The 17,441-nt window shown below is 38.6% G+C and overlaps 1 protein-coding gene across 3 annotated transcripts in view; it reads left to right on the forward strand.

Moving 5' to 3' along the window:
• The first annotated feature begins 6,528 nt into the window (after positions 1-6,528).
• The window catches only part of OSBPL8 (oxysterol binding protein like 8), a 157,770-nt gene continuing 146,857 nt past the window's right edge, over positions 6,529-17,441 (forward strand). For all 3 annotated transcript variants that reach the window (XM_045811149.2, XM_045811153.2, XM_045811154.2), the window contains exon 1: positions 6,529-6,942. The gene's annotated coding sequence lies outside the window, so the exon portion shown is untranslated. The remainder of the gene's footprint in view (positions 6,943-17,441) is intronic.

The raw sequence follows: 17,441 nt of genomic DNA on the forward strand, positions 1-17,441 counted from the left end.
TTCTTTTAGAATTTTCCCTGTTTAGTTTAGATCATTGTATTCATATGGTATACTGCTTTTCTAATACTTTTAGGAAGGGGGGTTGGGAGGCAAATGATGTTAGGTCCAAGACTATTGGCTGACAGCAAAAGAAAGTTAGTCAAAGTAATCAACACAATGTCAGACCACAAGAGGCGAAGTGTTTGGCCATCTCTGGAAAGGAGTTGATATTTAAAAATAAAAAAAATAGATGTATCCCAACTCCAGTCCATTCCAGGAGGGTGTTATAGGGATTAAGGATTAAAGGAAACCGGGGGGGGGGATGGGATTGGGAGTCTGGTCTCAGCTGTCTGTGCATATAACACGGGCAAGTTAGGCTCCCATAGGAACTGAAAACAACTAGGGGAAAATATCAACAGGGCCTAGAACAAAGGGATGAACCTAACAAGAATGCTTTGGACAGACATTACTGGAATATAGGGTAGGTACCTTCTTTCTTCACCTTGTCACCTTTGGGCACCAGTGTTCTTAAGGAATAAGAAAGATAATAAATACCTAGGAGATTTGACAAAAGTCATCTAGGTAGCACTTGTCCTTGTTGGGAGGGGTGGATAGATGGCTGCTAGCTGATAATGTTGTATGTATGGCACCTTCATTGTCAGCAGAGAAGAACATAAATTGCAGTTTCGAAACACTGTTAGTTTATAGGGTGAGACCTCTTGCTAGCTTCCCATTTATTTCAGAAAAGAGGTGGAGCAACCTACAGATACTTAATAATTTTTTTGTAAACAGGATGGGCCTTGGACCCAGTAAAAACTGATAACTTATTAAATCGAAATAATTAATGTACAGTCTGGTTTATATGAATTACTTGTGAACTGTCAGAAAATTTATAGATGTATAAATACAGGTTGGACAAAGCTAACTGGAATTATCTATATTAGCAATATATAATCTCTTCTATGTTAAAAAATATAAAGTAATGAAAGTCATTTGGACATTATGCAGTGAAACTATAGATTTGGTTTTCTCAGGAAAGTATTATAGAAGTAAATATGTTTTGAATAATCTCATGTGGCTGAGGAAAAGAAAGAGTAAAACTTTGGGAAAAAAAAGTAAGGTATAATTTCTTTGCCTTGTAGTTACCACAACTTTGGAAATTTAAGGAATTATGTGTTCTATGCTTTTCATGTTTACATAATTGTGATAGCCACCTTTTTATATACTCTCTTGAAATTTAAATGAAAAACATAGTTACAACTGGGAATGTTTAGTCTAGGTAGATATCAGAAAGAAATGGGTCTTCTTCTTCTTCCTTTATAAAAATTTATTTGGAGTTCAGGTTGCCCTCTGAGCTGAATTAAAGCTCAGGAGTCAATCTTTACAGCCTGAGCATAGATTCCTAACTACTTCCAGAGATGGTGTTAAAAGTCATAGCATGCACCTAATTTTGAATAGGCAATGTGGGCGGAAACAGTAGGCAGAGCTTTTCAATAAGAGTTAATTGTTCTTAACCTGCGAATACATAATTATGTAATTTGTTATGATGAACTTTCATTTTTAGACTTCTATGGTGGGACTCATTAATGCTTCATAGTTATGTGAAAAATAGTATATAATTCTGTTTTTTGTTACTCTAAATCTCCTAAATATGTACTAATTTCTTAGCCTGATTATTAATAAACCATCTTCACTGGTACATTATGCAAATTTGAAATAAAAATGTCATGAAGAAAAACATTTAAAATGCTACATCAGTAGAGCTTTTAAAAAGAGAATACCAATAAAACATTAATACAGTTTTGCCCAAATGGATGAGAAAAGAGGGAAAAAAATGGAAATGTTTAGTATTTTTGCTTTTAAGGGCATATAGCAGATGGAAATAATAATACGAATGGATAAAATACTTGGTTTGGTGAGGTCTGTTTAATAGTAGGTATAAAGTGAAAATCTGATTGGACTTATTCTGATGTTAGGAATATGAGTGATTGCTATTTTTTCTTTTAAAATATTAAATAATTTTAACAATTCTGTTTTGCATAGTCAGTGGTTTTTAGATTCATGCAAATATTTAGCACTTTCAATGCTCTTCCTTTAGTCTTAACTTTAGGACCTTTTATCTGGGATCATTTCATTTTTTTCTGAAGAAAGAAATTTCTTTAGACTTTCTATTAGTGAGAATCAATATTAGCAGCAAACTCTGCTCTTGCTTCCTGAAAATGCCTTCGTTTTGGCTTCATTCTTAAAAGATCTCTTCAATGGGCACTGAATTCTAGGCCGATAGTCATTTTCTTTTAGCCCACTGAGGACAAAGTTATTCCACTATCTTCTGATTCTATTGTTACTGAGGAAAGCCAATTACCAGATACTTTGAGGATAATCTATTTTTTTCCTCTTCTACTCTTAAGTTTTTCTTTTTTTGCTTTTGGTGTTTTATAGTTTTATTATGATGTATATAAGTGTAGATTTATTATTCTTTAACTTGCTGGGGATTTCCTAAGTCTGTGGGTTAGAGTCTTCCATCAGTTCTCGAAAGTTTTCAACCATTACCTTATCAAATAATGCTTCTGCCACATTTTCTCTTTCCTATTCTTTTGGAGTACTGATTTATTTTAGACTTTCTCACAATGTTTTCCATGTCACTTAAAAGTCTCTTTTATATTTTTCTTTATTTTTTATATTTATATTATATATATTTTATATTTATATTTTCTTTTTTTTTCTATTGCATTTGGGCAATTTCTTCATCTCTGTCTCACAGTTCACTAAATTGTACTTCTGCTATGTCAAATAGACCATTAAATATGTCCACTTAGTTTTAAATTTTAATAATTTATATTTTTTAATTCTTTAAATTCTACTTTTTAAAAAAATATCTTATTCTTTGTACTTTCTTGTTCTCTGTACATATTTTCAAGGTTGTCTTTTATTCACATTTTATATAGTTATTTTAGTCTGTGTGTAATTTCAGTATCCGAAGTCCTTTTGAATATGTTTTTGCTATCTATGTTCATTGTTTCTCATTAATGATGTCTCATTTTCTTCTGTACTTGTTATTTTTTAAAATGTGAGGTGCTCGGGCACCAGGGTGGCTCAGTTGGTTAAGCACCCAACTCTTGGCTTCAGCTTAAGTCATGATCTCAGGGTCCTGGGATTGAGCCCTGCATCGATATGTACATATTTTGGAAGCAAATCTACAGATTTTATAAATAGACTCCTTTTTAATAGAAATTTTTAGTTGGGGGCTTACCAAATATCTAGGTGACTATTCTGTAGGTGCCTATTATTTTATTTTACTAAATAGGAGAATATTATTGTTCTACAGTGCATTTGGCCTTTGAACCATCTATCTGTTGGTTTACATTCACTTAAGCTGATTTGTGAGGTTATACTACATAATAATTGCAAAATCTCTGTGATTTAGAACAATAAATATTTATGATTTACTCTCGTTTCATGTTAGTAGCTGCAAGTCAGCTGCTGCTGTATTGCTCCAGGGTAAAGGTCAGTTGCAGGTCTGCTCCGTGTATTTTCTCATTCTGATAGCCTATTTGGAACATGCCTTTCTCATGGCAGGCAGCATGAGGCTAAGAGATTGACCTGAATGTTGCACTCAAATTTAAAGCAGGTAGCATGTATTACATCTGTTTATAAACCACTGGCTAGAGCAAGTTACATGGCCAAGAGTAATAATATAATCTACCACAGTCTTATTGTGTTGAATACCTTATTTATGTTTGAGGTTGCTCTTAATCTTCTCTGAGAAAATAAGGATTTTAACCTAAAATCCTCATCAGCAATTTTTGGCAACATAAATGTTTTAAATGGAAAGACTAAAGGTAAAACCTCAAGCCAATTTCTCTCATTCCAGGTCAAGGTTGATATATATTCTGTGGGAAAAATTATCACGCCTGTCAGTGCTTTCACTGATTTGGAAAAAGAACTTCTCATTCTCAGAAATGTATAATTAATTAAACACTAGGCAATAAGAGATTAATTCTCATTGGAGTTAAAATGGGGTAGTTATAATAAAAGTGGATAGTTTTAATAAAAAGTTTTGTTTAAAAATATTATTCTTAAAATCATTTTAAGAGTAGAAAACTTGTGGGGTATCTCAACATAGTAAATGGGAGTTACAGGGTATTTCTCAATTATAGTGCAGGATCACATATTACAGTTTCTGTTTATGTTGTGATTACATCACAAATGCTAGATTGAATGATCATTTCCTGGAATCATAGAATATTAGATTTGAAAGGATCTGAAAAGTATGTATTTCTGAATTTGAATATATTGATACATCATTTTGCTGCAATCAATTGTGAGGTATGTCAAAATCATCATTCATGGCAAGGAACTATTATTAGCAACAGTTAAAATACAGACAATTGCAAAAGATATACTTACATTTGTTGTTCTGTATCTTTACTTTCATGAACTTGCATTCTGATTTTTTTTTTTGGGGGGTGTGGTTGATAGGAGTTACAGCTAGTCTGACAAAAATTTGCACAATCCTGAGTATACAGTGACTATTTGTTTCAAATGTGAATATCATCACTGAAAAAAAAGGTTGAATAACGTTGGTTAAACAGCATATAGTCTGACTTCCTACTTTTATCAGAACTTGAAACGCAGAGAGTAATTCATCTAGGCAAACATCCGATTAACAAAGTCTATAACCTAGGCCACCTTGCTTCCAGAATAGTGCTTTCCGTTCCAGTAAAAGACCATTTATTTTCAACAGCCAATGTAAGAAATTTGGGCTGAGGCAGGAGAGGATTGTCAAGGCAATTTGCCTTCTCTTTCTAACCTTTAGTTTTAGTTCCCAAAGTAAAGGAAAAGCACCAGAGAAACACAGCCCAGAGCATATATTTTGCCTGTTACTTGTGCTCCAAGAACATTCTTCTTCAAATCTATTTGATTGCAACTCACAATAAGAAACAGTTTAAATCACAACATAGGACACACTCTTAACCTTCCCCACAAATGAAACAGAAATTTCACAAAGAAATTTCTTGTCCACACTAGATATGTACTCTGATCTTTATATTCTATTCCATTCTAGCTTATTTCATTAAAAAATAAAATTAATTTTTGAGTCAGTATAAAAAATACTGCTCTAGAAAATAGGAGACAGGTTTCAATCTGTTGACAAACTACAAAGTTACTAGCTTTGCTGAAGTAGTGTCATTCACAGAATAATAAATGGCTCTCATATTTATTTGAACTACAATATCTCAGACTTCAGAACAGAACCTGTAGAATCTTTTCCTCATTGGAACACCAGCTCATTACCAATCTCACAGATTCCAAGGCTCATTGTTTTTCGCGTTTTAACATCTCTGAATTCAAGATGTGTCCTAAAAATATCAGCGGCATGGCATAGTTTAATTGGCAGTGTTTTTCTGTCTTGAGTAACATGAAATAATGGTGAGTCTTAAAGTCCATGATTTCTTATTGTGCCCATAAAATACACAAATTATAACGATTATATAGGCCAAACTCTATTGCTTATTCATTTCAAACTATCCAGCTGATCAGAAAGCTTTTTGATGTCATGTTAAGAAAATGTAATGAGGGCATAAGACTTACTTAAGCAAAAACCCTTAGTTCTGGGCTAGAAGGAAAAATGACTTACAAACTGAGAAAGCTTTCTCATGTGCTTTCATTATCAGCAGGGTTTGATGATCTTTCTGCTTTTCTACCGCCTTATTTCTGTATTGTTGCTTTTCCTCTGATGACCAGCATATTCTTTTGTTCTCCTCACCAGGGTTGGTGGGTGGGGTAGAGAGTTCCTCGGACCATGGTTTAAAAGGAAGGCAAAAGGTATGTCCAGAAGCTAAGGTACTTGGGGGCGGGGGGAAGGATTAGTCTTTATTTTAAAAATGGAACGAACTGCCAAAATCCTGTGTTATCTGTTTAAACTGTCACCAACCTAACACATTGTAAGACTTAACGACTGTAAAACTGGCACGAAGGATGCTGAACCTGACTAGGAACAAAAATAAGTTTGCTAGGCTATTTTCATTCCAGCGTGATTGAAACGCACCAAACTTTCCTCAAAAATAAAAACCTCTAATGAGGAAAACAGTTAAATTAAATGCCACAATTAACGTGCTACAAGCCAGACACCATGATGCCTTCTTTTTCCCCATGTTCGGCTAAAACTTTAGTCAAGCCAGGGCTGAGGAGGCGGGTATCACGCTCGGGCCTCCGGGCCTCTGAGCCTCCGAGTGGGCGTGGGGGTCCTACGCTCTGACCAGGGAGCTGCATTGTGCAGTCTCCTCAGAGTAGGCAGGGCCCAGTAAGACAGGTCCAGAAGGCCTCGCCTTAGCAGGTCACAGGCGTGGGGCGGGCGGCGGTGGGCTCGGGTGTGCGGAGCCAAATCGGTGGCGATAAGACTCTGGCAGAACAAGGTGCTGACAGTTGCTCCCGCGCGACTCACTCCTGGCCCGCAGGGGAGGCGTCTCCGCGGCCGCCTCCGCGCGGTCACGTGACGGGAAGGTGGGTTGGCCGGCGCCCGCGAGCTGGGGGGCGGGGCGTGGAGGGGGAGGGCGCTCGGATGTGAAGGATCTTGGCGGCTCTAGGTGCCCAGAGAGGCGGCGACGCGGCCGATGACAACATTAGGCCGCGACACGCTCCGGGCCGGGCAGTGCTGGGAGCGGTAGCCCGAGCGGCTGCAGTGTTAGTTTTTACCGCGGCAGTAGCCGCAGCCAGTATTGGGCAGACGGGGGTAAGGTGGGGCCCGCCCTGGCCGGAGGATCGTGCGCCCGGAGTTCCCGTCCCCCTCGCGTGCAGAGGCGGCAGCGCCTCCGCGGCAGCGAGCCAGCGCCCTCGGTCTGGGCTCGCGCCCTAGCTACCGCCGGCGACAGCAGCCGAGAGAAGTTGGGGTCCGCCCGGGCGCGTGCAGAGCCTCGGAGGAACCGGCCCCCTGCTCCCCGCCTCTCCGGGGGTTCCGCAACGGTGAGTGTCACTCCGGTCCCTGAGTCGGGGTGGGGGGGGAGCGACGGGTCTGCACCCCTCCGGGCGGCTGCACTCCCTTATCCGCACGTTCTGAGCTCGGGCCGGCGGGGGCTCCCCGCGCCGGAGAGTTCCTTTTTGGCTCCTTTGTCCCCTTTTGGAGTGGGGGATTCCAAGGGTCGGCGGGGGTGGAGTGTTTTGGGGCCCACAGTACGTGCGTGTGCAAACCTTACAGAGCCGCGTCAGGGGCGGGGGGTGGTAAGAGCATTCTGACCGCCCTGAGTGCGTCCTCCCGAAGTTTGGGCGGACGGCGGGGTCTCGCCGGAAGCCCCCGCGCGGGGGGAGAGCTGGTGCTTTGTCACTTGGCGCGGTTAAGGCGAGGCTCCAGTTTTCCCTTGACAGCCCGAGGAGGCTGTGCCGCGCACCGCAGACCGCACCCGCCCTTGCAGAGACGAGTGACACGGTGTCGTTCCTCTAAACTGAGTTCCTGTGGCCCACTTGTAACGTAGGAGGAAGACGAAGCCTTTGCTGTACTTTTAAATGTAGTCCTTTCTCAGGAGTGGAATCAGGTTCTAAGGAGCTTCACAGGGAGCACGCTTCTGGTTCGTTGAGCCACCCACTCAAGACCAACTGAGTGAAGCAAGAGTATATGCAGATTTTCCATTCACAAAAGTCATTTAACACTCTTCTTTTTGAGAGACATTTGCGTTAGGGAACTTTCCTAATTTCATTTTATCTGAATACTGTCTGCAGTGATAGATAACTTGGTCTTCTCAAACAGATGGGAAAACTTATCTAACTGGTAAGTATATTTGCGTTAAATAATTTAATGAAGTTTTTGCCTTTCTAATGCTAGAGGACTTCAGTGACTTCTAATTAGTATGAGAGTACTATAGTAGGGTTATTAACTTCCCCTGAAACTTAGCCTCAAATTAGTGCCACTTTAGTAGGTCTTTTTAGATAATCATTTAAAGGTTTTTTTTGCCTCCCTTAGGATTCCCAGGAAAGCAAGGATTGTAGAGAGACTTGGGTGAATTGCTTCTTAGATTTTCTCCATTCCATCAGCTGTTGTCTAAACTTGATCATGTTGAGAGACTATGGTCAGTTTTTATGCTTGCTAGAAACCCGTTTTACAGTGAAGTTAAGATCATGCTAGTTTTATAAAACAGGTTGGGAAAGGACGAGTAAGAGTATGCAGTTTGTCCTTTATAGAAAGTACAGCCTAATTCAAGTGTTTGTTGCCCCTTTTTTGATAGCAGCTGTGTGTGGAATGACTACAAGATGCCTGTTCAAAGTACTGGGAAAAGGAATAGATGAAACATAAGTACTACCTTTAGGTCTTTAATTATGGAGATTAGGTTGTTGCGGTCAAATTCCATGTGAACTGTTTGAGCCACAATACATTGTACACAGCTGCTTAGAATTGGTTGTTTAATTAAAAAAGGTCATGGTTTCTTTCTTGCTGAGCGTTAATATGGTATCTGTGATCTGGAAAAGGTGCTGTCTTTTTTCAGTTGGAGTATTATTACATTTTAGAGGCAATCAAATATGTTTCTTACAGCAGCACGTTTATGGCACTTATAAATTTGGCAAGATCTAGTTTCTTGGTTCAATTTTTAATTGAAAACCCTTATACTCTGGGGACAAACATACAGTTCTGTGTAATGAAGTTATGTTTTAGTTTTGATTTAAGAAAAAAAATGATAAAATTATGATTTTTCCAAAGCTTCATCGCAAAAGGATGTCTTGTTAAAAGACAAATTGCAGAATTTCTTTAGTGAGTACTATTAGTACATTTATACTTGTTTTGGTTTATAAATAATTCTGTAAGAGCAGGTAACTTGGAGCATGAGTGACAGAATAAGGAATTGATACTTAGATGGAGTTTTCTGATTTTGTGGAAAAGTCTTATGCTAATAGCAATACCTGAAGTGTTATATTTGAATATATATAATATCCAAAGATGAACACAGTTATAGCAATGATCTTGGAGCATCAGGAGATTCAAAAGTAGAAGGCATAGGTCCTACCTTATTTTTATGAATCTGATGTACATGTAATCCATAAATACAACTTGAATTGAAAAGTCTCTGAGTACTGCATTAGTGCAAGGAGATTGGTGGAGATGCTTGATTGGAGCAATTGTGGCTGACGTATCATTTTCTTGTGGATGGAATTCAGGAAGGGATGTCTGGACCAATGTGTAGATGTACATTTCACATTCGTGTTTTGGAAACCCTTGAAAGATTTTAAATCTGTCCTTCTTTCTACCTTGGTTCCTCACTTCCTCATATTTCTTTGAAGGCCTGAAGTTGAAGGTCTCATCTGAAAGACATGATAGAAGGAATTTTTCCTCCCTGAAAAATGTAATCAAGTATGCAAGGGAGAAAGCTTTGTTCAGAGACCTTGTAGGGAAGGAATCCTTGTTGTAGAACATCATACCCTTATACCCCATGTTACTATCTTTTTAAAAGATGCAAACGACGTAAGTCATCTATGATAGCAAGGGTCTGTCTTTTTTGTTCGCCATTGACTCTAATTATGCTTAATAGTTAATGAAAAAATGTAGTTCCAGATATATTACAGGAGAACAAAGAGGAGTGTGTGATAATGTAGTCCAAAATAGATACAAGGAGTGAGATGATAAGGATGTTGGATTGGGAGGAAGGGAGCAGGTTATGACTGGGAAGCTCTTTTAGGGGAAGTAATTCTTTAATTAGGTTTTGCTTAAAGCTGTATATCTGAAGATAAGCAGGTGTTTTGAGGGGGTAGACAGCATTAGCAAAGCATTTACATCAGACTGGGTAATCATGTGGGATTAATAAGCACAGGTTTTTTTGGTGACATTATGAATAATATTTTTCTCCCCTTTGGTGGTGACATTGAATAATTTTTCTCCTCACGTTACGACTGTTGCCTCTCCCCGATGAAAAGATTGGTACACTTCATAAGAATTAAGATTTAGAGTACTTGAATTGTGGAAGTGATAGTGGTATAGTGAAAACAAGAGCATCAAACTGGGGCAGACGAAAATTTGAATTGGATTTCTGATTAAATCTTATATATGCAAGTGTAGGCAAATCACTGGGCCTTAGTATCCTCATTTGTAAAAGGAGGACAATAATCCTTATCCCATGTGGTTGTTGGGAAATAAAGTTACATAATGTATATGGAGGTGTTCTAACACCTAGGAGGACTTTACATTAAATTGTTTATTTTTTTATTTTTTTAAAGATTTTATTCATTTATTTGACAGAGATAGAGACAGCCAGTGAGAGAGGGAACACAAGCAGGGGGAGTGGGAGAGGAAGAAACAGGCTCATAGCGGAGGAGCCTGATGTGGGGCTCGATCCCAGAACGCCGGGATCACGCCCTGAGCCGAAGGCAGGCGCTTAACTGCTGTGCCACCCAGGTGCCCCTACATTAAATTGTTTAAAATAGATCTTGGTCAGGGGTGCCAGGGTGGCTCAGTCGGTTGAGTTCTGACTCTTGATTTTGGCTCAGGTCATGATCTCAGGGTTGTGGGATTGAGCCCCAATCCCTGCTTGGGATTCTCTCTCTCCCTCTCCCCCACCCCACCATGCTCCCTTGTGTGTGTGTGTGTGCGTGCGTGCGTGCATGCACGCACTCTCTCTCTCTCAAAAAAAAAAAATAGGTCTTTGTCTTTAGATTATTAAAAAAAATATTTTGGTGTATTTATCATGAACTCTAGTATTTACTTGACCTTTGAGTTGACCCTTTAAATTACCTTTAAATTTGTATCAAAATTTTAGATGCTTAGTTTTCTTTCAGTCAAGTATAATGTTTTCTGATAGAAATGAAGCTTAACTTTTTTACTTTAATGTTACCACAAAAAATGCTAGATGCCTCAGATTTTTAAAGCTTTTAGTAAGGGATGTGCGTGGCTGAAAATCTGAGCCTTTAGGCATTTCTTCTCTACAGAATTTGTTTTTGAAGAAATTGCCCATGCCTATCATGCTATCTATTCATTGTTGTGAAGAAACAGGGGATTTTCCTGCTAATAAGGAAAAAAAAATTACCAGAAGTATCCTCTATATGTTTTTAGTGATTTGAGTGACTATAAACCATGAAGGATCTCTACCTGCTGTGCTTTATTTTAGAATTCACTATTTTTTTGAGCAGGCTAATAGACTTCTGCATCATTTCTTATCTAAGCTTTTTGCTCTGGTAGCTGTTCTTTTATGAATCTCAAAATTTCATTATACTTTGTGAACTCTTTGTAGAGTTTATAATCCATGGAGCAATCTGCTTGTGTATAATATTTGGAAGGGAATTATTAAAAAACTAAAGAGAGTCTGGAGTCTTAAAATGAAAAAGAAGCCATTTACCCACCATCTTCCATATTCACAAAAGACTGAAAAAAAAGAGGAAATGGTTTTGAGCTTGAAGACTTTTCAGATAAAAAAGAGAAACTTTCTGATTTAGGGTTGTTAACATGATAGATTCAGAAGGAGATTGTTACAGTTCCCGAAGGTGTCTTAGTAGGCATTGTTGGTAGTAATAATAATAATAATAGCTCATAGGTGTTGATTACTATGTGTCATTTACTACCTCAGAAGTATTTGATGTGTTAGCACATTTAATCCTCACAATGGGTACTGCCCCCTCCCCATCAGATTATTATTTTTTCTTTTTTTTAAACCTCAGGCACCGAGAGATTAAGTGGTAGATAGTGGAGCCAGGATTTGGAATGTAAATCAGGGGGGAAGCTAAGTAGTGGGTGGTTGAGCCTACCGAAAGGATTTGAATGAGAAGTTTAACCTGAGGGGCGCCTGGTGGCACAGCGGTTAAGCATCTGCCTTTGGCTCAGGGCGTGATCCCAGCGTTCTGGGATCGAGCCCCACATCAGGCTCCTCCTCTATGAGCCTGCTTCTTCCTCTCCCACTCCCCCTGCTTGTGTTCCCTCTCTTGCTGGCTGTCTCTATCTCTGTCGAATAAATAAATAAAATCTTTTTTTTTTTAAAAAAAAAGTTTAACCTGAGCTTTAAGAGCCTGTCCATTTAACACCACATTATACTGCCTTGTATAGTTTATTTGCAGTTGTGTCACAAGACTTGTGACAAGTCTTGACCTTCATGATCTGAGTCTATTTCAGTTGTATGGTTTGATGAAAATACACTTCGTAAAAGATGCCGTATAGCCTCGTTTTTTTTTTTTTTTAATTTCACATGTATTTGGCATCCTATTTTTTTAAATCCTGGAAATATTTATAGTAAAACAAAAAATTCGTTATTGTTCATTCAGTTTCTCACTAGGAAATTCCAAACTAAACTGGAAATATAAGAACATAGTGGGTATGGTATTTTAAGGTGACTTCTTTAAGTTTTTAAAATTCATTCTTTCTAAGAGTAAGATGGATGCATAGACATGGTGTGGATAGGTTTTATGCAGTGATATTTGAGGGTCACAAATCTATGTAATTGAAATCTATTGAAATTTACACCACTAAAGTAACTTGTGTTTTGGCTGCCAAATGCCACATATTAGGAGGACTAGTTTATCAGATTACATAGTTTCATACGAAGAATTCTTGGCTCTGGCCTCTGTGGAAATTATGCAGTCTGGGTATGTAAGTTTTGATGGGGTGGGAGTATGGTAGATCTGGGGACAGAGCAGTCCACTCTAAGTAACATTATTACTGAGTAGGAGTAAGGAGGTGGAATGCCTTGAACATGAGGGCACAGGTACATTTTTAAAATACAGAGTGGGGTGAGGGAATCCCGAAGACCAGCTTTGCTTACTGTATAATTTTGCCTGTTGTTTCACTATAATAACATTTAAAATCAGCAATCCAGAAATAAAGAAAAATCGTGCTGTGCATCATAGTAGGGAATTTGTAATAGTTCCTAGATTGTTTGCAAGATGTGGATGCTTTGTAAATTGATCCTGGAAGGACTCTCTTACTACTATTATTTTAGAAATTTAAAGAGGCAGAATAACACAGGCTGTGGAGCTAGACTGCTTAAGTTCACAACCCGTATAGCCACTTATACTAGCTTATTGCCCAGTACCCAATAAAAAGATACCCCAGTATCTTTCCACCTGTGCCTGTAGTGGAAGAAGATGGTGTATTGAGGCAGAGTAAGGCCCAGAGATGTACCTCTTGAGTTTCCTGTGGTTCTTAGGTAGTATGAAAGAGATCTAGAAGTTCTCACAAAATCCTAGTGAAAGAAATAGAAATTGACAGAGTGGGGGGAGCCAGCAAGCTTGTTATTAGGTTACTATTGTGAAGGGAGAGACCACGCAGTAATGGTTGGGGGGAGGGCAGCTGCAGATTGAGCTCAATGCCCACCAGAATTTGTGTTTCCCCTTTCTGTAGTACAGTTAACACCAGGAAGTGGTTGCTCAGCCAGGCATACGTTTTTGTCATTCTCTCCTCTATCCTTGTTATCCCTCTCTGCATCTAGGTGGAACCATGTATGTGACTGATTTTTACTAGTGGAACGTGAATGGAAATGATGTGTTTTCACTTCTGGGTAGAAGTGACAGAAAAGCAGGTGTTCTTTCTCTAACTTCTTTATTCCAGTCCAAGGAACTTGGGGCACTTTGAGGGTGGAAGGATCTAGAGTCTTTAAATTACCATGTAGAAGAAAGTTGTGCACCAAAGAGGGGTACCCACAACAGATTGTAATTTTAATGAGAAATTTTAATTGTGTAAAATTACTGTGAGCATGGGCTGCGTAGAATGGGTAGTTGAGCTCCCAAGAATATTCATACCAACAGGAGCTGAGGCAGGCCAAGTTAATAGATCCCCTGAATGTTGTTCCAGTATATCATCAGCATGTGCCGTTATGACTCTCCTGAACCTCTGAAGCCCATGAGAACACAGAGGGCAGTCTGTGGATCTACATTCAGATCAATCATAAACACTTCCTGTACCCATGAAAACTTTCCTACTATGCCCAGATACCGTTATAAGAATGAAGAGCGGTGAGAAACTGTAAACATTTTTCTGTAAAAGTCTGAAAGTTCCTTTAAAGTAGGGTTTCTCCAACTTGGCACTATTGACGTTTTGGGGTGGTTAATTCTTTGCTGTGAGTGGCTGTCCTGTGCATTGTGGTATGTATAGCGGCAACCTGATCCTCTATCCATTAGATATCAGTAGCATCTCCCCTTAATTATACAACCAAAAATGTCTCCAGATGTTGTTAAATGTCCTCTCAGGGGCAGAATCGAATCACCCCTGGTAGAAAACCACTGCCTTAAAAATTGAGTTAACCTGAAAGAAATTATTTTAAGCTGAAAGACACTTATCTTTATTTAAAAAACCTTTTCTTCTCTTAGGAGATGGGTGGAGTTCATGGGGGAGGTTTGTTTGTGAATATGCAACAAAGGAAGCTCTGTTGTTTTTATAAAACACACTGCTTTTTGTTGAATGTTGATCTACACCTATTTATCGATTTAGACATTATCTGAATTTTCCATTTTTTCTTTCTTTCCTTTTCCTTCCAAACTTCTTATTGCCTAAACACATTACACCCTTTCCTCCCACCCCCATCTGTAACTCCAGCTGTCATGTCCACAGGTTCTCTTTAAATGATGAAAACCAATAAATAGTTTAAATATTATGACTATGTAAATATTAGTTAATGCTGGGTTGGGTAATATGCCCAGATTATGATTTCTACAGATTGTATTAAGCAGCCCTTGGGCCACCTAAAGGAACATGTCCATAATAACATCAAGGTCTAGTGGATTTTATTTTACTTATTTTATCAACTGCTCAAAATCTAGCAATTGAGTTAAAAAAAAAATTGGACGTGACTTACTGTTTTCTTGGTGTTTCTAACCACCCTTTTTCTTGTATGCCTTTATCATAGTTTCCCCCCTCCAACTCTTCAGCATATTGTTTTTTATATTGTGTTCCCTATTTTTCTGTAGTTGCCTCTAGTTCTGCCTCAGTTTGGACTAGCTGCCTTTTAAGTCCCTTCTGCGAACCTCCTTTTGCTGTACTCTTGAATTGAATCCATTTTATTTTAGATCTTTTTTTTTCTAAATTTATTTGATCTTTTTTTCAGGCACATTTTCTGAATTATTCTATGTACAAGTTGTCTTCATTCTATTCTAATATTTGATAGCTTGGCTGGGCACAGTACTGTAGGTTGCAAGTAATTTTCCTTTAGAACTCTGAAAGCACTGCATGGTTGTCTTGTAGCATCCAGGGATGCTGATTAGAAGCCATATGTCCTCTAATTCACTGTGGGCTTTTTTTTTTTTAAGGTGATCTGTTCTTTATTCTGTCTGAATAACGGTTTTTAATTTTGTTTTGGTTATTTGTTCTACGCACTCAGTTGTCCTTATTGTCTAAATGAGATTCTTCCAACTCTAGGAACTTCTCATATATTATGTCTTTGATATCTTTCTTCACTTTGTCTATTTGCTCTTCAGTAAGCAGATATTCTCTCTCTTGGATTCATCCTTTTTTCTCATTTTTACTTTCATATCTTGTGATTCTCTTTGCTCTATGTTCAGGGGAATTTTTTCCCCTTAGTTTTTTTGGCTGACTTTTTGGGGGCAGAAAATCTATGAATTTTCTTGTTCTCTTTCTTTTCTTCCTATCATTCCCTTCTGTTTTAGTTGTAATACTGTCTTTAGTCTTAGAATATGTAAAATAAAGGAACATGACAAGGATGCCCACTCTCGCCATTATTGTTCAACATAGTACTAGAAGTCCTAGCAACAGCAATCAGACAACAAAAAAGAATAAAAGGTATTCAAATTGGCAAAGAAGAAGTCAAACTCTCTCTCTTCACAGATGACATGATACTTCGTATGGAAAACCCAAAAGACTCCACTCCCAAATTACTAGAACTCATACAACAATTCAGTAATGTGGCAGGATACAAAATCAATGCTCAGAAATCAGTTGCTTTTCTATACACGAAGAAAGAGAAGTAGGGAATTGATTCCATTTACAATAGCACCAAAAACCATAAGGTATCTCGGAATAAACTTAACCAGAGAGGTAAAGGATCTATACTCTAGAAACTACAGAACACTGATAAAAGACATTGAAGAAGACACAAAAAGATGGAAAAACATTCCATGCTCATGGATCAGAAGAATAAACATAGTTAAAATGTTTATGCTACCCAGAGCAATCTACACTTTCAACACCATCCTGATCAAAGTACCAATGACATTTTTCAAAGAGCTGGAACAAACAATCCTAAAATTTGTGTGGAACCGGAAAAGACCCCGAATCGCCAAGGAAATGTTGAAAAAGAAAAACAAAGCTGGGGACATCACGCCTGATTTCAAGCTATACTACAAAGCTGTGATCACCAAGACAGCATGGTACTGGCAGAAAAACAGACATGTAGACCATTGTAACAGAATAGAGACTCCAGAAATGGACCCTCGACTTCATGGTCAACTAATCTTTGACAAAGCAGGAAAAAACATCCAGTGGAAAAAAGACAGTCTCTTCAATAAATGGTGCTGGGAAAATTGGACAGCTATATATAGAAGAATGAAACTTGACCACTCTCTCACACCATACACAAAGATAAACTCCAAATGGATGAAAGACCTCGATGTGAGACAGGAATCCATCAAAATCATAGAGGAGAACACAGGCTGTAACTTCTTTGACATCGGCCACAGCACCTTCTTTCATGACACGTCTCCAAAGGCAAGGGAAACAAAAGAAAAAAAATCAACTTTTGGGACCTCATCAGGACAAAAAGTTTGCATAGCAAAGGAAACAGTCAACAAAACAGAGGCAGCCCACGGAATGGGAGAAGATATTTGCAAATGAAACTACAGATAAAAGGCTGGTATCCAAGATCTATAAAGAACTTCTCAAACTCAATACACGAGAAACAAATAAACAAATCAAAAAATGGGCAGAAGATATGAACAGACACTCTTCTAATGAAGACATACAAATGGCTAACAGACACATGAAAAAATGTTCAAAATCATTAGCCATCAGGGAAATTCAAATCAAAACCACACTGAGATACCACCTTACGCCAGTTAGAATGGCAAAATTTGACAAGGCAAGAAACAAATGTTGGAGAGGATGCAGAGAAAGGGGAACCCTCTTACACTGTTGGTGGAATGCAAGATGGTACAGCCACTTTGGAAAACAGTATGGGGGTCCCTCAAAAAGTTAAAAATAGAGCTACCCTAGGACCCAGCAATTGCACTACTGGGTAGTTACCCCAAAGATACAGATGTAGTGAAGAGAAGGGCCATATGCACCCCAGTGTTCATAGCAGCATTGTCCACAATAGCTAAACTGTGGAAGGAGCCGAGATGCCCTTCAACAGACGAATGGATAAAGATGATGTGGTCCGTATATACAATGGAATGTTACTCAGCCATCAGAAAGAACGATTACCCAGCATTTGGAGCAACATGGACGGGACTGGAGGAGATTATGCTAAGTGAAATAAGTCAAGCAGAGAAAGACAATTATCATACGGTTTCACTCATTTGTTGAACATAACGAATAGCAGGGAGATCGGTAGGAG

Source organism: Ursus americanus, chromosome 17 (assembly GCF_024610735.1).
Source record: "Ursus americanus isolate L20-20 chromosome 17, mUrsAme1.1.p, whole genome shotgun sequence".
In the NCBI taxonomy this organism is placed as follows: Eukaryota; Metazoa; Chordata; class Mammalia; order Carnivora; family Ursidae; genus Ursus; species Ursus americanus.